Source organism: Marmota flaviventris, chromosome 2 (assembly GCF_047511675.1).
Source record: "Marmota flaviventris isolate mMarFla1 chromosome 2, mMarFla1.hap1, whole genome shotgun sequence".
NCBI classification, from domain to species: domain Eukaryota; kingdom Metazoa; phylum Chordata; class Mammalia; order Rodentia; family Sciuridae; genus Marmota; species Marmota flaviventris.
The window spans coordinates 120980045-121004209 of NC_092499.1; the positions used below are offsets into that span (position 1 = coordinate 120980045).

General features: G+C 33.3%; 1 protein-coding gene across 9 annotated transcripts in view; it reads left to right on the top strand.

Annotated features, from left to right (window-relative positions):
* Peak1 (pseudopodium enriched atypical kinase 1) overlaps positions 1-24165 on the top strand; it is a 271428-nt gene that overhangs the window by 115022 nt on the left and 132241 nt on the right. For 5 of the 9 annotated variants that reach the window (XM_071608491.1, XM_071608488.1, XM_071608489.1 and 2 more), the window contains one exon: positions 15317-15457. The gene's annotated coding sequence lies outside the window, so the exon portion shown is untranslated. Of the gene's footprint in view, positions 1-6408; positions 6487-15316; positions 15458-24165 lie in introns of all 9 variants that reach the window. The other 4 variants (XM_071608484.1, XM_071608485.1, XM_071608486.1 and 1 more) reach the window with 1 other exon arrangement.

The following is a 24165-nucleotide window of genomic DNA, read 5'->3' on the forward strand; positions in this document are numbered from 1 at the left end:
TGGATAAGCAAAAAGAAAGAGCCTTGGACTTGGTGACCCTCTTGAGCCTTTGTACCAAATTTTAGACTACCTCTTGTTATCTTGTATGGGGAAAATGTAATGCCCTATTTATTTTTGCCACCTATAAATCTGATTTTCAGTTCATTGTAGTCTGTCTTGCTTTATTTTCTTTTTGTACTTTTTATAATGGAAACTTAGTATACCCTAGAGTATACAATGAAATAATGAATCCATATCACCCAGCTATAATAATAATAATCAGCACTTAGCCAATCTGAAATGAAAGAAGTACATTGTTGCACTTTATCTCTTAGTAATCATAATTAAATTTAAGTAACTCTGAAGCAGAATTGTGTGAAAGTACTGAGGAAGCACAGGAAAGAGAGGGACTAATTTGGTCTGTGATGGAGGCTATGAGGAAAGGCTACACAGAGGAGGTAATACCTGCAGAAGTTTTAAGGGCAAGTAAAGAATAGGAAAAAAAAAAAAAAAAGAGCATTCCTAGTAGAAGGACTAACATGGTAAAAGGCCCTTTAAAAGCATGGAATATCCCAGAAATGGAAAATAGATTACTATGTCTAGAATACAGTTTATCAGGGACAAGTGTTTGTAGATGAGCATACAGAGGTGGCTTGATGCCAAATCATGAATGCACATGTATACAATACCAAGACAGTTGAAGCTAAAATATGGATACCAGGAAGTGAGGAGTGTGGTTAATTTTGGGTTTTAGAAAGAAAAAACTAATGATAATGTAGCCTGTGATTTTGGAATATTGGGTGGAGAGGGAAAGATGATAAACTGTGCCAGTGGTACAAGTGGTAGAAGGACACTTGGTTATAACTTGGGAAAGGGAAATAAATTGTGGTTATTCATAGACATACACAAAAGAGTCAGAAAATTTGAGTCACCAACGTGGCCGATCCTCATTTGAGTTTGAACTTAGCCTCTGCTTGAGATCTCATACTATAAACAAGTATCTTTTTTATAATCTTCTTAATTTTCATGTTTTGTTTTCTTGATGTCATGTCATTATTTTGTGCTTTATATTAGTGACTTTGCTATATAAGATTGCCTCCAAGTATTGTGCTGAAGTGCTATGTAATGTTCCTAAGTGCAAGAAGACTATGAAATATTTTATTGAGGAAATATATATATTACATAAGTTTTGCTCAGTCCTGACATAGACTCTTGGCTGTGAGTTCAATGTTAATGCATCAGCAATATATTAAATATAATGCCTTTAATCAGAAATACTCATACAATAAGGTTACATGATCAGTTGATAATGATGTTGTGATCAGAGACTTAAAGGAATCTAGTCCTCTATTTCCCCTTTCCCAAAGGCAGTGGCTCCATCACTAATTCCTTGTTTGCGGCAATTTTTAAAATATCTTTATTTATTTACTTATTTGTTTTTATGTGGTGCTGAGGATCGAATCCAGGCTCTCACATCTGCAAAGCAAGTGCTCTACCACTTAGCTACAGTCCCAGCCTCTTTGTGGCAATTTAATAGAACTTAACTACCACAAATAAAGAGAATTAACTGTATATAAAACCTACTACTTTTTAAAATCAATAATCCTTATATTTGTAGATTGTAAGCATTAGTTCTAATTATATTGAGATCATGATCACAAGAAATATATAACTCAGTAGAAAATCAGTGCATACAAGATGAAAACAATTGCTATTTTAGATCAGACAGATGATTCCATATTCCCTAAGTTGGAGGGTTTTTCATAAATAGAGTACTGAAGAAATATAGGTGACATTGACTGATGGCATCTAAAGGATCATCTACAACACACTCGAGCATAACATGGTTGTCAGCTTATACTGGTGGACTGCCAGTTTCTTTATGCTTGATGGTTATTCTCTTTAGCAAGCTTGCAATATTATCAGGCCCTCTTCTCTTAGAGAAAATTTTTATAATGGTATTATTTATGTGTGAGGAGATTTCATAATTGAAGACTAGCATGTATGCATTCATATCTGTCAATTTGCTTGAATCCAGCAGCTTAAAAGCATTTTTAATCTCTTATTCACAAATATTGGTTCATATCATTTGAAGTGTTTTAAAATGACAGGTATTGTGTGAGAATGAGAATTACCCATACCTTCTGACATATCATCTATGTTATGATGAAAATTAATATTCAACTTACTCACGTTTTACTTTCTTCAAACCTGAAAGCAAAGATTTGGTATTTACAGAGTAGAGGACAAGAAGACACAAAACCTCATGCAATGACTTTTCTACTCCAAAGTGACTCTGTGCTTGTTAGGATTGTTTGTTTTCCAATACCTTTTTTTCTTGGTATAGAAGATGTACTGTGGGTATTATATAACTATACAGTTAAATGTTTAAAATAAAAATGATACAAGTCTACATTTAGAGATACTTCAATTTCAAGTGGCTGATTTATTTATCTGGCATATCCTTCTGACTTGGTCCTCTTTGATTCTGTGACCTTCTAATTAAGGTATTATTTATGGTGTATGCTTTCTGCTTTTACAGCAAGCTTCAGATTTTATGCCATTAAAAGTGGTTATAACAGCATTTGTTTCCTCTCTTTCTTCTTGGTAAAAAACAGCCTCAATCTTCACTCTTCATATGGAAGTAAACCATACATCTATTATTATTCTGTACAGTGGCTAGTTTATTTAAGTTTAAGGACTGATACTCTTTAATTATACTGCATTCAGATAGCAAAATATTTGCAGTTGAAGTTCTTTGTAAATTGAACATTAAGTGCTCTCTCTCTTCATTTATATATATTTTCTCTCTCTCTCTCTCTCTCTCTCCCTCTCTCTCTCTCTCTCTCCCCCCCCCCCCACTGAGCTACATACCCAGTCTTTGCTTACTATATTTTTATTTTTCCCTGCTGATTTGGAGCACCCTAATTTTGTAATGTTAATGATTGTTTTGTAAGATTGACCAACCCTTGACCTACCTGAATCTGTTTCCAATGTAAAGTTCTCTAGTAAGTGCAAATTAAGTAGAACACCTTCTTGAGCCTATAAGAATGCAGAAGATTGACTAAAAGATGAAAATATGTCTCTAAATTAATATATTTCAAATGGAGGTGTATGCAGGGTATTCTCTAATTGGTAATTGTACTATAAAGTTTCAGAGAAAATTCTTTGAAGGTCTATGGTGAATTATTGGTTGTGGTTCTAAGTCTCTTTATAAGTGATAGCAACATATTTTAGTTTGTATTTGCTGTTTACTATCCCTCCAAGCCTTGCCATATATGTCTCCTTAGTTTCCTCTGAATGTGTTCATTTCCATTTCTGTTTAATTCTATTTCCTCTCTTCAACAATCTGTGAATAATTACCCCTTGGGTACCCCAGACCAAGACTTTTTCTCCAGTGAAACATACTGAACACCCTTTAGTTTCCCTTCTCACTGGCTTTATATGTATCAATCATATGCTGATTTGTCATAGTTTATTTAGTTTCATATTTATTCAGATTAACAAATGTCTCCTGAGTGTTTGTTGCAATGATGTGTGAACTTAGTGAGGTAGAGAATATACTTTGGTCAGGATTTCCAGAGGAAGTGATCCTGGACCTGAAGCTTAAAGAGCAACTAAGAGTTTCCCATGTGTGGAAGGAGTATGAGGATATATTAGCAAAGGGAACAGCTTGAGAATATAGAAGACTGACAGTTCAAAATGACTGTGGTATGATGAAGTGGGAGATAGAAAATGAAACTGAGGAGAGAGTTACAAACTCATTCTTGGACATTTATTCTATAAATGAACTTGGACTTTATTCTGTAAGTGATAGGTTGCCTTTGAAGGTTTTGACATATGAGGGTTTGACACTTGATACAGCAGAATTTTCATGTTTAAGCCAGTCATTCTGAAAGCAGTATAGTAAATAAATTTGAGGTAGGATAAGAGTAGTGAAGGTGTGTTAGTCAGCTTAGTCAGCTTTCATCACTGTGACAAAATACCTGAGAAAATAAACTTAAAGGAATAAAGATTTATTTTGGCTCACAATTTCAGAGGTTCACTTATAGATTGGCTGGCTCCATTGCTGTGGATCTGGGTGAGGCAGAGCATCATGGTAAGAGAGGGCATGTTATAGCAGAACTGCTTACCTCATGGCCACTGGGAAGCAAAAAGAGAGGAAGAGACTGGGGAGAAAATATTCCTTTCAAAGGGGAATCCGTAAATCCTTCAAGTGGGCCCTGCCTCCTACACTTTCCACCACCTCCCAATAATTATGAATCCTTCAATGAAGTAATCCACTGATGAGGTTAGAGCCCTCATGATCTACTCACCTTCTCTAGGCCCCACCTCTGAACGCTAGTGCATTGGGGAACATGCCTTCAATACAGAGCCTCTGGTGGACATTCTAGATCCAAACTATAACAGATGAGAAGATGAGTTAAATTGCTGGTTTGGTTGTATTGAGAGATAATAACCAGGTTTGGATACTCTATTTAATAGAGATGGAGTTGAGGAAGTAGACTGGGAAAGTGTTAAAATAGAAGGCAATACATATTGAAGATGATTGGCAAAATGTGAGATGATTGTCAAAGTTTGGACTTGCATGGGCAAGTGGCTGCAGTGCTGCTAGTTAAGAGTAATAAATGTGAGCAGCTCAGTTATTGCCTATGGTTTCTTCAAATAGAAACATCTGCCAAACAAGTGGATATAGGGTCTAAGGCTCATATGAAGGGTCAGGATTGGGGTTATGCATTTGAGGGTTCTTCCAGTCCTGATGGGAGCACAGACTATGTGGGTGGAATATGAAGTAGGCAAAACACTGAACCCTAAAAAGAAAAGGAAAAAGAGGAACCTAAGAAGGAACTGAGAAGAAAAAGCTCCACGTCTTTAACTAATTACTTGTCAAAGGAGAACCAACTTTATCCTTTTTATATGATTAATAATATCTTGATAATATGATTGAATAATTTTAAGAAATAGATATGCAATAAGTGCCTAAGTTGGGCATTTATTTTGTTTAGCCAGAAAACATTTCATTTAGAGATTTTATTTCAATTTCCTTAATTCCATAACTCGATTAGAATTATTTTTTATTCATATAATTTCTTGAGCACTTACTATGCACTAGGCAGTATGTTAAATACTTTATTAATGCTATCTCATTTTATTCTTAAAATAATCTTGCATGTATAAGTTTTATTGTTTTCATTTGTATTTGAAGAACTTGAGGATAAGAAAGATTAAGTGACTTGATCAACTTTTCCCCACATCTGTGTAATCCCAAAATTCATTCTCTTAACCACTGATGACCCATTTGTTTAGACAGTGCAAAAATAAAAAAAAATCCAAACCAAAATGAAACATTTTAAAGTCTAATATTCTGGTTCTATTGTGAAAATTACTCTGACTCCAAAGCACTGAATTATACTGAATTCTATATGGTCAGTCTCTTGTGGATTAAAGGGTATTTAGATACATCTCTGTTCTTGCATACAGTGAGACCTTACTAATTGTTTTCATCTTTCTGGATCACTCTTTCTTTATTTTTGTATCAGCAGTTTGTAATACATGATTCCTAAATTGCTTGTCTCTAAAATCCTTTTAAGTTCATACATTTAAAAAAAACTAAACAACACAGGTTACTAACAGGTTTTAGAGATCCACAGGGTACATGACTAGGTTTCATGACTCCATTAATATTAAATGAAAACCATGATGCATGTACTGCATTTTTCTGGGGATGCAATTCAGTTTTTTTTTTTTTTTTTTGATTCCTGTAGTTTGATATAATTCACCACTCACTCTCCATCCAAAATGTTGAGAAATATGGGTCCATAAATTAATAAATACTAATTTACTACAGCACTTCATGCAATCCCTGGATAGTTAAGTCATCTTTAACAGAGGTATTGTTGTATTGTTATTCTTTTTTAAAAAAACTTTTTTAGTGGTAGATGGACACAATGCCTTTATTATATTATATTATTATTATTATTATTATTATTATTATTATTAGGTGCTGAGGTTTGAACCTAGTGCCTCATGCATGCTAGGCAAGTGCTGTACCACTGAGCTACAACCGCAGCTCAATTTTGTTATTCTTTAAAAGTATGTTTGTGGCACTGTAGATTAACCCAGGACCTGGCACATGGTGGGCAAGCACAGTACCACTGAACTGCATTTATAGCACTGAAAGTAATTTTTTGAAGTAAAGAACAAATTTATTTGTTATTAAAGGAAATGGTTACTTTTTGGCTACTTAAACCTATAGTGTTTTCTGTTAACCAACCAAAACACGTATTGGTTATTTTATTGATTAAAACCAAAATCTATTAAATAGAATGAAAGTCTGATTCTATCTTATGATGAATTAAAAATGCTCAGCTTTTAGAGTGATTCAGTGTCCTTCACTATATATATTCCCCACTTTGCATCTTTCTACAGGAAAAGAATATTTGAGGTTCATTCATAAAGAAAAGAAAGCAAGGACATAATGCCTAGAATTGGAGCCAGTTAAACTAGGTTTGTATATTTTCTTTCCATAATAACATTGTTTATTTTACACTTGAATCCCTTTCTATCAATTGCCTGAATTATACTAGTAGCAAATCTTCTCATTTTGAACCTTGCCATAGTAGTATGGAAGAGAAAGAATACATGCCGTTTCAAAGTATTTGCACTGCAACTGTGAATTTGAAAGACAGAATGATGAAAAATCTAAATAATATTCTCATTTTAAGATGAGAAGCTTTAAGTTCAAAAGCTTGAAGACAAGAGACTGGAGTTGTGGTTCAGTGGTAGAATGCTTCCCTAGCACATGTGAGGCACTGGTTTGATCCTTAGCACTATATAAAAAGATAATTATATAAAATGAAGGTTTTGTGTCCATCTACAACTAAATAAAATAAAATAAAAAGCTTGTAAACAGTCCAACTGGGATTCAGTCTCAGATACATTGAGTCAAAACCACATTTATTTTCTAGTTATATATCAAAGTCCTTTGTTTTATTTAGGTTTAGTTTGTTTTACAACTACTGATTACTTATATGTATTTCCCTTAAGGAAACTTTCTAAGAAACTAAAAAGAGGGAAAAGCATTCACTATTCTCCTAAAGTTTAGAAGAAGAGAAAGGAACTAACATTTATAAGCACTTATTATGTGCCAGACACTATCGTTAAAGCCTTAACTGAGGTAACTCCATTTAATTCACAATAGCCAGGTGATGTACTTGTTGCTATCCTTCATCTTTAAAATAGAGAAGTGAGTGAATTGCCCAAGATCACATAGCTTGTTAGTAACAAAAGGAGAATTAAAAGTCCTTTTTGAGAAAGATTTTATAGGGTTTCCATCATGCCTATTAACTTAAAATTTCATATCACACAAACCAAACAAATAGCGGAACTGTTCAGTCTGAGCATGCTTGGCTGTTAATGTCATTTGTAAACATTCTAGCTTTGTGTGTGTGTGTGTGTGTGTGTGTGTGTGTGTGTGTGTGGTGCTGGGGATTGATCATTTGTAAACATTCTTAATTTGACAATTAGTAGTTGAATCACCTCACCAAAATAGTTACATACTTTTTCTTAATAAGCTTTCCAATGTAACCAGTCGTTAAAGCTACATGATCCTATGAAGAGAGATTTAAAATTCACAAAATAGTGTGACAGACATAGCAACAGATGAGAGAAAGGACTTTGAGGTGTGGGAATCAGATCTAAATCCTTTTGTCTCCCTGCTTCCTCACTGATCTGTGTGCCCTACAGTTCTCTTACCTTGCATTCGTACACATTTTGTAAACTGAGAAGGTTAATTGTTCCTTTAATCTCTTAACAATTATTAATCTATCGTATTTTAATTTTTTTCTTTTTTCCATTTTTTTGTTGGTGTACTATGATTGTACATATTAGTGGGATTCATTGTTACATAGTCAAAAAGTACACACCTATCATTTTATATACTTCAAATATAAATCTCAAATAATTTTTAGAGATATATCTATAGAGATGTCTTAATTGAACGCTTCTGTATGAGGGAAGTGAGATCATCATGTTTGTATAGTACTTTAAACATTTCAAAGGTTTCTCACATTTATTAATCTTTTACAAAGCCTCACCACTCTCTGGTGGGTTAAATATTATCATTTTCATTGTCCAAATGACCAAATTGAATTGGCTCAGGGTCCCATTGCAGGACCTAATTGAGTGAATCTGTAACCCTCAAACTAAAGTTTACCAAGTTTTCTTGTTTTAAAGGACTAATCACACCTTTGTGATGTAGTTCTATTGTGTGAGAAAATGAGAGTACAGTGCTTCATAAAAGAAATCTAAGTAGGAGAAATAAACGTTTTCTTCTGTGAAAGTTGTAATGACTACACCAGAAGAAATAGCAGAAACAAACATGTAAGGAAAGGGCAGAAACTTAGGTCTATGTGTTAATTTAATGTTTGTTTTCATTTATTCCTGGATTACGAATAAGCATAATTGACTTCTTTTTAATAACTTTATTTTATTTATTTATTTTTGTGTGGTGTTGAGGATCAAACCAGTCCCTCATAAGTGCCAGGCAAGTGAGCCCACCACCCCAGCCCATAATTGACTTTTTTCTTTTTTTTTTGCGGGTCAGGGTACAGGGGTTGAACTTATGGGCACTTGACCACCAAGCCATAACCCCAGCCCTGTTTTGTATTTTATTTAGAGACAGGGTCTCAATGAGTTGCTTAGTGCCTCACTTTTGCAGAGGCTGGCTTTAAATTCAAAATCCTCCTGCCTCAGCCTCCTGAGCCGCTGGAATTACAGGCATATACCATGGCTCCTGGCCCATAATTGACTTTTAATATCCTTGTATTAATCAGTAGTGTACTATTTGGGTTGCTTTAGCCTTAGCAAAATATTCAAGGAGATCATACTTTATAATGAGATATTTATAAATTATAGTTGAGCTAAGGAGAACTTAAAACAGTTAATTCAAAAGGAAGCCAAAAAAACAAACAAGTAAATAAATAAGTATGAGAAATTAAACTTCACACAAAATTATATGTTTCATTGCCTTTATTGATGTGAATTTTCCTTATATTTCTACTCCAATTGTGGAGATATTACTTAGAAACAGTATTTGTCTCCATGCCCTTGATCTTACTGGGCAGAACAAGTTACTTAAACTTGCTTACTTTCTGTAAATAATATATTTTTTTCAATTAGAAAGAAAATTATCTTAAAATTGGTATGTGGACATAAGCAGTTTTTCTTTTACAGTTTTGATACCCAGGTTTTCTTTTCTTTAAAAAGAATTGATTTTCTAGATTATGTGGTATTATGGTGCATTCTCTGCAAATACAAAAAATTGATCATTGAAAGAATCTCTACTTTTATTCTGTATTAAGTTTTTTTAAGATGATAAGCTAAAAATATTCTATAGCACTAAAAAATGAAAGGAGGCTTTCCAAAAATGGTTCTAATCAAATAAGGAAAACAGGATAGAGTTGTAGAAAAAAATTTGAAAGCAACATTATAAGATTTGACTTAAAATAGAGAAGAAAAATGTATTATGTCTTTCCAAAATACATTTTTCTTTTTTTTTTAAATTTTTATTATTGGTTGTTCAAAACATTACATAGTTCTTGACATATCATATTTCATACATTTGATTCAATGGGTTATGAACTCCCATTTTTACCTTGTATACAGATTGCAGAATCAAGTACATTTTTCTTAAGAATCATTTTTGAGATTCTTTTGCCAAACTTTCCACATGCTCTGTCCTACAGAGCCCAGTCTCCCTTCCTACTCCCATTCTCATGCCATCACAGATCCTTAGAATTCAGGAAAATTATGTTTGATGCAGACTTGTATAGAGCTGTTATAAGTTCTCAGCTTTTCATTTGACCTCAAAACATGTACAAGGGTTTTACTTTTCAGCCATTGCTTTATGGTGCTTTAAAGTAAAAAATGAAAAGGCCACTACACAGCAGTTAGTTTTTAGTTTTTGTTTTGTAACAGTTTAAACAGTTCATTATATTAAATCTGTTGTAAATATGATTATGTTTTGCTTCCCCAGATTCTGTAGCCAGTTTTAAGAACTACTGTTAGCTTCTCAGTGGCCAGCTGTGATTTAGTGATCTTAATAAAGTTGTAACTTTTAGCAGAGGGCTTAGAGCTTTTAAAGATGACTGGACTTTTTTCTGTAATTTGTGTTTTTCTTGTTTGGCTTGGGTATTAAAGAATTCTTCATTAGAGTCAGCTGCAAGCTTGCCAGGTTTGTAGGCTGATGTCTCATTAATATTAAAACATTCCCTTGGTACATGTGTGCCATGTGCGTACCCTGTGATTCAGAAGGCATGATTTTAACACATAGTCTTTTAATTTCTTTAACTATTCATTTCTATAAAGAAATTGCTGAAATATTTAACTTTTGTTTTCATCTCATTGGCAAACCTGCTAGCATTAAACAGGGCTTTACCTGGAGATTGACTTATTTAGTATTGTCATGGGTTTATTTCTCTGTATGTAATATGGTTTCTGTGCTAGCGTACCTTCTAAAAGTGATTTCAATGCCTAGTAAGATGTATGGACGTTTGAGGAGCTATCAGATCCTTTTTGATGTTAGGTTCAATCTCAGGTTGGGAATAAAGGAAATATGGAATGTTGACTTCTGTGTATATAGGTGTGTGCATGTTTTTGTATGATCTAAACATCCAGGAAATGAAATGAACTTATTTGATTTACAGCTTCCTTCCAGAACAGGTTAAAGTTTAACATGGAGATGGAGTTATAGGGAAATCTTGATTAGTTTTCCTCTTTCAAATGTATGTACCACTACTTAACAATGAAATGATTTAATGTTGCTCAGGACTGCATTCTGTATCTTGGTATTATATTTGAAAGAATAAAATAAGTTGATTCATATTTTCAAAAATAGAAATGTGACATTAAAGGAAAATTATAGGATCTGTGGCTTACATTTTTAAGATAAGTACATTAGTATTTGACTCATTTATTAAATCTGTCAAAGAAAATAGTGTCAAACAAGTATAAATTTTCAAAATATTAATTAAATATTTTGTTAGCACATGTATACATATATGTGTGTGCATGTTACCTTTATTTTTCTTATTTTTTGAAGTGAGAAGACTGGATAAATTTTGCAAGTATTCAAAAATTATCCTGCTGGATGACATTGGGAATATTATTGAAATAATTATTTGCTTCAATCCTTAAATCTATCTCCAAAAAATAAAAACAAACAATAACAAAATACAAAGGCAATTAATCTCTTTTTTTTTGAAAATGTAATGAATTTGCCCTTAAAATTGTGTGAACAGTCTTACTAGCATTGCTTGTTTTTACATATAACCAGAACATTTTCATGTAAGATTTGATAGTTCAAAATGTTGTTAGTCTGCAAATCTTCTGTAGGAATAGTGAAAGATTGCAAAAGAATTATGGACTTTAGATTGTCTGATTTGATTGTATTGAGTGAATTTAGTAAAAATTACTTATTTTCTCATCTCCAGTAATGTAAATATCTCATGTCTTATAAAATTAATAATCACCTGCATCATTTTGCTAGCAGGAATGCTGTTTCACAGACTTTTTTTTAAAATAGCAAACTATAGAGAAAATCTGATATTATAAAGGGAGTAGAAAAAAACATACACTGTCTACAGTGTGAGCTTTGATTATTTCAAAGAGGAGAGAGTGCTTTCCAAATATCATCTATTCAAAGTTAGTAAGGTCAGCTGTTCAGAGCCCTTAAAGAAATGACATAAAACCAGTGACAGAGAATATTGGAAGTCAGTCTTACTGCCTGCAGCCAAGTTTATAAAACCCACTTGAGTGCATAGAAATGTATTGTTTATTTTTGAGATAAAAATTCAACAGACATGTGGAAGATAAATAGATTTTAGAATAAGAAGAGCCTTCAGAAATCATTTGATAATCCCCTTTCATTTCACAAAGAGAAATCAAGGGTGAAAAGTTAATTTACTGGGCTGGGGATGTGGCTCAAACGGTAGCGCGCTCACCTGGCATGCGTGCGGCCCGGGTTCGATCCTCAGCACCACATACAAACAAAGATGTTGTGTCTGCCGAGAACTAAAAAATAAATAAATATTAAAATTCTCTCTCTCTTTAAAAAAAAAGTTAATTTACTTATTTGGCATCATATAGACAGTGAAAACAGTAAGACTAAAAATTCTTCACTTTTATTTTAAATAATCAATTGAAATTAAAACTTAAAGAATTGTGATGAAAATTATTTTTATTATTGCTATTAATATTTTAAATTTACATATAGTAAAGTTGACTCTTTAAAAATAAGTTTGTTAGCCAAGTTTGGTGACCATGCCTGTAATCCCAGTGACTCAAGAGGCTGAGGGAGGAAGATTGCAAGTTGAAGGGCAGACTCAGCAACTTACTGAAGACCCTGTCTCAGATAAAAAATAAAAAGGGCTGGGGATATGGTTTACCTCTAGGTTCAATCTCCAGTACCAAAGTAATACAGTACCAAAGAAGAAGAAGAAGAAGTAGTAGTAGTAGTAGGAAGAAGAAGAAGAAGTAGTAGTAGTAGTAGTAGTAGTAATAGTAGTTGTAGTAGTAGTAATAATAATAATAAGAAGAAGAAGAAGAAGAAGTAGTAGTAGTAGTAGTAGTAGTAGTAGTAGTAGTAGTAATAGTTCTGTGAACTAATGCATGCACAGATTCATGTAACTACCACCCCAAACAAGAGACAAATAGTCCCATTGCCCCAGAAAACTCCTTCAGGCTTTTCCTTTTTTGGTTAAAAACCTCTTCCTAAACCTCACCCCTAGATAACTACTGATCTGTATGCCATCACTAAGATTTTACCTACTCCAGAATATTGCATAAGTGGAAGTATTTAGTATGTACTCTTTTGAGTATAGAGTGTAACTTCTCTCAAGTGAACATTTTTGAGATTCATCCAGGTTTTGTGTAGCATTGATCCATTATTTTAATTGGTGAGTAGCATTTCATTGTATCACAATTTTATTATTTACTGGTTAATGAACATTTGGTTGTTGCTAGTTTGTTTTAAAGATTTTTTTTTAAAGAGCACAGCAAAATTAAGAGAAAGGTACAGAGATATCCCTGTCCTTACAAGTATATAGCTTCCCCCATTATTAACATCCCCCACCAGAGTGGTATATTTGTTATAATTGATAAAGCTACATCGAGACATTACAATCTCCCAAAGTCCATAGTTTACATTAGGATTTAGTCCTGGTGGGTTTGGACAAATGCATAATGGTATGTATGTATCATTAGAGTATCATATAGAATATGTTCACTGTCCTAAAAATCCTGTGTTCTTCCTATTCTTTCCTTCTCTCTTCAATTTCTGGTAATCCGCTGGTCTTTTTTACTGTTTCCATATTTTTGCCTTCTCCGGAATGTCATACAGTTGGAATCATAATATGTAGTCTATTTAGTTTGACTTCTTGTTTGCAGATTTTAGCTATTATGGATAAAAACATTAAAATTCTTTTTAGAGAAAATGAAAAAACTTACAGATAGCATAGAGACCTGATAGAATGTTCCTAAAGAATTCACAAAGTTAACTTACTTCTTAAACTTTTTATTTTAAGATAATTATAAATTCACGGGAAGAAGCAAGCATACTTCAATGAAATCCATTCACTCAATTTCTTTTATTGTTTTCAGTTTATGTAGCTATAGAACAATATCAAAACCAGGAAACTGATATTGATGTAAAGAGAGTATATAGTTCTTTGGTATTTTATTATATTAGATCCATGTAACCAATCCTGTAATTATGTTACAGAATTATTCTGCACTATAATATTATCTCATATGCTGCTGGGAATTAAAACCAAGGATGCTCTACTACTGAGTTATATCCCTAGACCTTTTTGTCTTTTATTTTGAGACAGGGTCTCACAAAGTTCCTGAGGCTAGCTTCAAACTTATGATCCTCTTGCCTTAGCCTCCCAAGTAACTGGTATTACAGGCCTGTGACATCTCACTGGCAAGCTACCTCTCTCTTTATAGTAATGCCCCCTCTCCACCCCTATCCACAGAGATACTTTCCAGGACCCCTAGTGGATGCCTAAAACTGAGGAAAGTACTAAACTTGAGTAATATCATATTTTGTTCTTATTGTAGATTGTAGCAACCTCAGTAAATGACTTTTTCCCCCTTTTCTTTATGAAACTGAGACTTATTCCCTTTTCACTTGAGGAAAGCAGTTTGCAGCTACTCTGTGGTATATATCTGGATTGCTAGCATCACTACTATTTCCTGTCTCTTCTTTATCCTGTTTGTTGGTGATTTCTATCTTCCCTTATTCAGTCTAGCTAGAAATTTATCAGTTTTATTAATGTTTTTTCAAAAACCAGTTCTTGCTTTAATTGATTTTTCTCTATTTTTCAGTGTCTATTTTATTGATTTCTCTTCTTTGTTATTTTGTTACTTTCTCTTGTTTTGGCTTAATTTACTCCCCTCTCCCAGCTTTGTATGCTAGAAGCTTAGATAATTGCTTTTAGGCCCTTTATTCCCTAATAAAAACAGAAAACTCTAAATGTTCTCAAAGCACCTTTTTAACATCATCTTACAAATTTGGTATGTTGCTTTTTAAAATATTCTTTGTACATTATTTTAGAAGTATATTGCTTGATTTCTTAATCGGGAACTTTTCAATATCTAATTCCATTGTGAAAGAAGAATCACTGTATATAGTTCCAATTCTTTTAATTTGTAAAGACTCATTCCTGATTCAGTAGATTGTTTGTCTTGAACAATATTTCATGGGCATTGAAAAAAATTATACTTTGCCACTGTGGATTGGAGTGCTCTATAAATCTCAATTCAACAGATCAGATCTTATTTATCTGCACTTTTGGTATATCTGTTCTTTCAATTACTGAGAGAAGAATGTCAATATCTCCAACTGTAATTGTGTCTGTTTCTCCCATCATTTCTATCAGTTTTTGCTTCATGTTTTTTGTACATATGATGTTGTATCCATACATATTTAGAATTGTTCCATCTGCAGAATGAATTAATCTCCTGGTCATTACCATATGTCTTTTATTCTGTCTGATAATATTCTTTGCTTTGTCTTCTACCTTACCTAATATAAATGCAGCTTTTCCAACTTTCTTAATATTTCAGTTTGATATCCTCTATTAACCTATTTCCTTATTTTTAGTGTACAATTCTTATATTTGGGTGCAGCATGTATTTGAGTCTTGCTTACTTATATGTTTTATATATATATATATATATATATATATATATATATATGTACATATAGTTTATATATATATATGTGTGTGTGTGTGTGTGTGTGTGTATAAATAAAACTTTTTTTCTCTTGCAGTAAGAATATAAGTTAAGTAATGAGAGGCAAGAAAGAAAGGACAATCATCTTGGAAAGATCACAAGCACTTTGAAATTTTGAAGGAATGTAATACTAGCTGCTAAAATCACCAGAATGGATGAAGTTCTTCAAATTTAAATGGTAACCATAATTCTTCTATTATGTTATGTTTCTACTAAGAACTTTAGATGGCTTGAAAGGATTTCTTTTTAAGTTTAAATGTTTGTCTTACAAATGCCAAACAGTGGATAAAGCTGACTGTTTTATAACTTAATATTATCAGGCTTTATTTTGGTCCTTAATGTTTGTTCAAAAGATTTGTTTTTCTCCCAGTTTCACTTAAACTTACCTGGGAATTAATATAGCATATATTAGTACATTTGTAAGTGCATTTTTCACCAAATGTTTTTCCTTTTGTAGAAATAAACCAAACAATATAAGTAGTAGTTATTTTTATATATTTAAAAAAAGTTATTTGATCTTTTCTGAGTTTATTTCATGTTGTTTTTAGTTTCCTTATGTTGGCACATGGTTTCATTTTCTCCTTTCATATCTGACATCTTATTTTTATTTCATCTTTATTTTCTCCTTTCTACATTAAAAAAGAAAAAAAAATAGGCCTGTTGGAATTGAATTACAAAAGGCGTAAGGATCAAGAATAGGAAAAGGAGAGAGAAATTTGAAAAGATTATAAAATTTTTCTTCTAATAAATTGCATGGACTGTTAGATTTCAAGTACAGTGAAAAGCAATTATTTACAAATTTACAAAATCCCAAAAAAGAACTATGTGATTTTCCTACCTGTAATAATTCAGAAGTCATATAACAGATCCCTGAGGTACATAGAATACTTCTATATTTACATATTATTTTTCTGGCCCCATTTAAGCTGAGTGTCTCCAGAATCCCAAATCCTTGCCTTTGAAGAGGGAATGGCACGGTGGCGCACACTTTATAATCCCAGTGGCTTGGGAGCCTGAGATAGGAAGATCGCTAGTTCAAAGTCAACCTCAGCAATAGCAAAGTGCTGAGCAACTCAGTGAAATTTTGTCTCTGAATAAAATACACAAATAGGGCTGGAGATGTGACTCAGTAGTTGAGTGCCCCTGAATTCAATCCCTGGAACCAGGAAAAAAAAATTTAAAAGAGGGTATGGAATGAGATTTTAATTGTGCAATTCACAGAATTTCTAACTTGCACAACTAGAAACTTATATTTTCAATTGCAGACGCTATCATGGCCAATGTGAAGAAGTTAAAATTTAAAGGATGACATTTTAGCTAGGTAACACTAAGGTTGAGTCAAACACCTAATTTTATTTAAGTTCATTTCATTAGCTGTAATCTATGGCCCTTGTGAATCTGAGCATGTTTTTGCAAGCAAAAAGACCACTCTGAACAATTTGATATCTCTCTGGAAGCTTAAACTCATAAAGTTTTATAGAGCTTTTAAAGCATTCTTTACAATACCTTAATGTAGGAAAACTGTACTTATGCGGGGAAGCCTATGTGTAGTTTTCTCAAACAAAGCTGAATTTAAAATAATGGTAATTAATCTGTATTGAATGGTAATAGCCATATGCCTAGCACTGAGATTAGCTTTTAATATGCTGCCTTAGTCTATTTGGGCGGCTATAATAAAAATACTTTAAGTTGGATGGTTTACAAACTACAGAAGTTTATTTCTCACAGTTCTGGAGCCTGGTAAGTCCAAGATCAAGGCATTGTTGGAATTAGTGTTTGGTGATAGCCTGCTTCCTGACTCATAAATGGAGTCTTTTTTCCATGTCCTTACATGGCAGAAAGGGCAAATGAGGTTTCTGGAGTTTCTTTAATAAAGGCCCCAATCCCATTAATGAAGCATTTATCTCTGTGACCAAACAACCTACCAAAGACTTCACTCCCAAATACCAACACATTATCAACATAGGAATTGGAGGGTGGGGCTTAAACATTCATTTTATTGCATTTGCATTATCCTTACGTCTCACACTTCTGTTTGACATAGGTCTTATTATTTTAAAAAATCCATTTAACATATGAGGGAACTCATTCTCAAAGAAGCTAAGTAATTGCTTAATATCAAGTGACTAGTTAGAGGTGGAGCTAGATCTGTCTGACTGCAAAGCCTAAGCTCTTAAGCAGGAATTTGTTGTTGTTTATGAAGACTTAAACAGAACCTGTTGAAATTATTTCTTCTTTATTTAGTGGCAAATAAGGAGAAGGTATTTTTCTTAGCAATATCCTTGTTGTAACTCTAAAATTATGCTCCCTCAAGATGTATGTTTCTTCTGCAGCATCAATTTTGTTTCTTTAATAATTTGATTGTTTTATGTTCTTAATGTATTAGCTATTGTATTATATAAAAGGAAAGATATAGTCATGGAACTTTAATTTGGCTGCTTAAAAAGATAACTTAATCTACCACTATATAAAGTTGAATTACTTGAAGATGAAAATGGTAGTCCCCACATTTTACTTGAGATAAAGACACAGGAAAAAGAGAAGAATAGGATATGAGTGGGGGGAAAAAAATCAAAACGGAGCTTTACACTCATCTGTCTTCCCTTGAAATCTTATTTACCTTTTTCCTTTCTCTTTATTCCTCAAAAGATTTTCAGTGCTTTTCAATTTCAGAAGGCTATACTACCATTAAAAACTAAAATGGTAGTGAATTCAGAGACCAGTTAATCCTAATGGTATAAGTTTTATGTTCAATTTATGTATAATTCCTTTCAACTAGGTACTTATTATTCTGTTAATTGTAGAAAACTAAATATAGTAAAAACTCCACCAAGATTCAACATAGTAAAAGTATATCTTGATATACCAGTTTAACTCAATTCCTTAACTCCCAGCAAGACTTTTTGTAGACAAGTATATCAGTGATATATATATGTATATATTTATTATATTTATATACTTATGATGATACATATATAATCTAAAATGTATATAGAAGGCAAGAGATTTCAAATCACTAATTTTGAAAGAGTAGAATAACATAGAATCACTTTACCTACTTATAGGACATAATGTAGTCTTAGTAAAAAAGATTGGTATTGTCAGTGGAACAGACATATAAATTAATGGATCAGAATAGATAACCCAGAAATAGCCCCACACAAATATAAGCAGCTGATTTGGTTTTACAAATGTATAAAGGCAATTCAGAGGAGCCTATCTATTCAACAAATGGTTCAGAAAAAATCAGATACTAATAGGCAAACAAAAAACCTCAAGGTAAGTTTCATACCTTATATACAAATTAACTTAAAATGGATTGTAGAATTATATGGAAAATGTAAAAGAAACCAAGAAAAATCTTTAGGACCTTGGGCTTGGTGAAGAATAATTAGATATAATACAAAAGCACAATCTATAAGTGTTAGTCAGCTTTCCGTTAATACAAAATACCAGAGATAATCAAATGAAAAAGAGGGAAGTTTTATGTTGGCTCACAAGTTTGGGAGATTTCAGTCTGTGGTCACTTGGCCCTGTTGCTTTGGGGCCTGTCAAGGCAATAAGTCATGATGGGGAGTAATGTGATGAAGCAAGCTGCTCACTTCAGTGGGACCAGGAAGCAAAAGACAGAGACAAAGAGGAGGTACCTAAATCATACAGTCCTCTTATTGGGCACACCTCCAATGACTTAAGATTTCCCACTAGATCCTACTTCTTAAAGTTTTGACTACCTTCCAATAATGCCAAGCTGAGAACTAAACCTTAACACATGGGTCTTTGGATAACATTTAAGATCTAAACCATAACACTGTAAAAAGAAAAAGAAAAAAGTAAGCTAGACTTAATGAAAATTAAAACTTTTGTTTTGCAAAAACAAACAAACAAACAAAAAACCTGTTAAGGGTGGTTCTGGGAAGATGGCAGAGTAGAAAGAACCAGGAATCTGACTCAAGTGTAGGCAATAATTGTACTAGCAAAATCTAAGTAATTATTTTGGAACTCTCAAGCATATTAAAGGCTTACAACTTTCAGGGGGAACCTTGGAAGGTAAATTATGGGTGATTTTGGCCAATTTCAGCTCTTGTAACAGTAGCAGCTATCCACCCTCCACCAACCCCCCAGCCCAGTGGCAGGTAACCAGGCATGTGTTCCCCGAGCAGCTTACACACAGCTTCCAGAGTGGGCCAAAGTAACCCTCTGCTCTACATATCAAGAATCTAATCACCTAACGATGGTCTCATAACAGAGATCTAGAAAAAGAAGTGCAGGTACCTCTTCCCATTGTTTCAAGTCCCCTATCTTTACCTCAGTCTGAAGGACTTTGAAGTAAAGGACCCATAGACTTTTTTCTCCCTTTTATTTCTCTCTCTTTCCCCTTTGTGATCCAAACATTAAACACTAAGACATGTAAATCAAGTGGATTAAGTGCAGAAAGTTAGAAAGTAACCATGTATGTCCACAGGAAAGGTTCAGGCTTAGCACGATCTGACATTTACACTTCAGACTGTTATTTGCCATCAATATTGTCTACAATTAAAAAGCGAACCTTGGAAAAGGGGGTTTCCAGAGAGACCAATTGTATTAGTCAGTTTTCCAAATTGACTAATTTCAAATACTTGACAAAGGGTACTCATTAACTCAAGAGAGGTTTATTTTTGCTCATTGTTCTGGAGATTCAAGTCCAAGATCAGGAAGCACATCAGTGGTGGAAGTGAGTGTCAGGGTGAGCAGTCACATCTTTTTTTCCATATTTTTAATTGGTATAAATTTACATAACAGTGTGATTCATTATTAAATAGTTATACATGCATATAACAATTGCAGTCACATTTTGAGACGGGAAGCAGAGAGAGACCCAGATCTACAGTCCTCTTTGAGGACATTCTCATAGTAACTTAAGCACCTCCCACTAGGTTCTACCACTTAAAAGGTTCACAGGACTTTCCAGTACTGCCACTGTGGAATCAAACTTTTATATATAGACCTTTGGGGGATACTCATTCAAACCATAGCATTCTGCCCATGACCTGCATTCTCATAGTGAAAAGTTTATTCACTCTATTCCCAGAGTCCCAGAGTTAACTGTTGCAGCATTGCACTAAAGTCCAAGTACAAAGTCTCTTTCAAACTGGGTGGGGTGACACACTCCTATTCCAGTGACTCAGTAGGCTGAGGCAGAAGGATCATAAGTTTGAGGCCAGCCTGAGCAATGTAGTGAGACCTTGTCTCAAAATAAAAAGGACTTGTGGATGTAGCTCAGTGGTAAAGCACCCCTGGATTCAATCCCCAGTACAAAAAAAAGAAAAGAAAAAAAATAAAAGATGTGGGGCATATGAAGAAACAAAGAGCTCAACAAATGTATTGAGAATTTTAAATGCTGGTGTTATAACAGTGGGCTGTAACTGTACTTTCTGTTTTCTGTATGATTTAATAGATCAGTACATTTTAAAACATTCTCCAAAGATATACAGATATAAGACCCCAAATAGATGATCACATCATTAGGAAAACGCAGATCAAAACTACTCTGGGATACCACCTGCACTCATTAGGATGACTACAATCAATAAAACAGAAAATTAAACTAGTGTTGATGAGGATATGAGGAAATTGGAACCCTTGTGCACTATTGGTGGGAATGTAAAATGAAAGCACTGCTGTGGAAAACAATAAGGAAGTTCTTCAGAAAATGAATAGAATTACTATGTGGCTGGCCTAGCAGTTTCACCTCTGGGTAGGCTCTCAAAGAAATATTTGTACATTTATATTCATAGCAGCATTATTCACAATAGCTAACTTGTAGAAGCAACCTAAGTGTCCATTGATAGATGTATGAATAAGCAAAATGTGGTATATAAATATGATGAAATACTGTTCAGCCTGAGAAAGGAAGGAAACTCTGACATATCCTATAATATGGATGAACTTCAAGGACATTTTTCTCATTGAAATAAATGAGACACAAAAAGACAAATACTATATGATTCCAATAATGTGGCATACTTAAAATAGTGAAAATCATAGGACTCATAAAGTAGAATGGTGGTTGCCAGGGGCTGGAGGAAAGGGGAAATGGGAGTTATTAAAGGATTAGCAAGTCAGTTTTACAAGATGAGAGTTCTAGTGATGGATGATGGTAATGATTGTACAGCATAATAAATACATGTATTCCCACTGAACTGTACACCTAAAAATAGTTAAGATGGTAAATATAGAGTGAGTTTTACTTCAGTCATTCAAAACTTGGGGAAAATGTGTGTGTGTGTGTGTGTGTGTGTGTGTGTGTGTTTAATTGAGGATAATTGGGGAGAGGATATTTTTAAGATGTCAATAGTAGTTTTAACTGAGTAGTGAGTCTTTGGTCAATTTTACATTCTTTATGCTGTTAAGGAATTTTTTAAAGGTATTGCAGTCAGCTTGTATTAAATCAGAAAATAAATGTTATTTTTATTTCAAAAGCAATGTATGTACTTATAGAGGAGTAGGTGATATTCTCTAGTCAGTAGTGGAGATATACTCTTGTGCTGGGATTTTGTTCTTACCAATTATTGTGCCACTGTTGTTAAATTTACATTGTATTTTGGAAGAATATGATTCCATTATTCTTTAGTTTTCAAATACATTTTTAAGACTTGCTGAAAAACAATTATTTTTATGGGGTTTATATCTATTCTAACATTAGGTTTTAGAAATTCTTTACCATTGAGATAATTGCAGCAGAAACATTCTCTGGTAGTGTAAATGACCAAAAATGAATGTATCGTGGCAGAAATTCTGTTTCCACACTTTGTGTTGCCAGCAAGAAGATACTGTCTGCATAGTAAAATTCTAGTCATTTTATGTTTCTAAGTTCACTTCTGAAAACACTATGAGGAGATGATCCAGAAAAAGAATGTTTATCTGGACTATTTTGTTTTGTTTTAAAGAAGTAGTTTCACCTAGGACCTGGCCATGGGCTGAGTGATGATGGAAGAAGAAATAGGGACCTATAAGCAATTGGGAAAGAGAAAAAGAATATGGCACTGAGAAGAATGATTCCATTATTCTTTAGAACTTTTGATTCAACTCTAACTAGTAGTAAATGTTTTAGGTTAGGCACAATCACTAAAGGTGTGAGTGATTGCAGAACATAATAAATGTGCAGATATCCTCCTTATTTCTGTTTCTAGAAGGAAAATTCACTCACTATCTTCTTAAAACAGTGAAAAACTGTAAATCTGCAAAAGTGCTGAAGTAACTGTCCTCAAGTGTTAGCAACAGAATAGTGGAAGAAAAATATAGTTTTATCATTCTGGCATGCACCTTTGGAAGATTAACAATTCTGGTACATGGTCACAGGAAATTTTGACCTAAAAATGCCAAATTATAAAATGAAAGCAAACTTTATCACTAAAGAAATTCATTCTTTTTGGAGTCAGGCCCAGCTTTTGTTTCCTTCCATTAGTTTGCCATGTAAAAAAGGCAGGAAAACAAAACTATTCTGGTGCAATATACACTCTGATGATATATTGTGGCCATTGTATATAACTTGTGCTAAAGCACAGGTATGTTTGGTGTGGGGGCTATTAAAAGGAAACAAGACACATATTCTTTATTTAGATGCAAAAGGGGGAAATATACAGCCAGTATCTCTATTTCCAGATATGTTTCTTGACTAGTATTTCTTCTCTACTCCATTGTACATCTGCCAAGAATGGAAAAATACCAGGACCCATAGACACTTATACATTCTCCCCAAATCATCAGGCAAGTGTTCAACAAACAAAAAAATCTACCAACCACAGTGAGATGCTTCATACTCATGAGGATTGCTATAATGGGGGTGGAGGTTGGGGGCGGGGAAACAAGTGTTAGTAAGTATATAGAAAAATTGGAGCCTTGTGTATTGCTGTTGAGTGTGTGAATTATTTCAGTCATTGTGAAAAAGTGTATTGATTCCTCAAAAAGTTAAAACATAGAATTATCATACAACAATTCCCATTCTAGGTATTCACCCCAAAATGGTGAAAACAGGATCTCAGACAAATATTTGTACACAAATATTTATAGCAACACTGTTCATAATGGTGAAAAGGTGGGAACAGTCATCAGCAGATGAATGGATAAATCAGTTGTGGCAAATCAGCAGCAGAACAATATCTGAAACCCTTCAGATTTTTGGAAATAAAATAAGCAACCCACTTCTAAATGGCATGGGGGTGAAAGTGTAACTCTGAAGGGAAATTATAAAATACTTTTAATTTAATGAAAATGAAATCACAACATATCAAAAGTTGTGGAATGCTGCTGAAGCAGTTGACAAACTTCTACCATTAAATGATTAATTAGAAAAGAAAAAGGGTTTCAAATTAAGGACTTAAGCTTTCACTTTGTGAAAGTAGAAAAAGTTGAACAAATTAAACCCAAAATAAACATAAGGAAGGAATTAAAAACAGAAATCATTGGAATGGAGAGCAAAATCAGTGGAGAAATTAAATGTAACCAAGAGTTTGTTCTTTGACAAGATGAATAAGTTGATAATCCTTAACTGGACAGATAAGAAAAACAAAGAATTTTTAAATTACTAATGTTAGTAATTCATCAGTTAATAATGTTAGGAATAAGAGAGGGACATTACCATAGATCTTACAGATATGAAAAGAACATGAGATAAATAATATTAACAAAATATTATCTCCATAAATTTAAAACCTTAAGTGTAAAAATTTCTTGATAGAGTCCAGGTGTAGAAGCTCACTTAAGAAAATAATAGATAACCTGGATAGTCCTGTATGTGTTAAAGAAATTGAAATTGGGATTTAAAACTTTGCACTAAAGAAAACTCCAGGCTCAGAAGCCTTTTACTGGCAAATATAATCAATGAATATTTAATGAAGAAATAATATC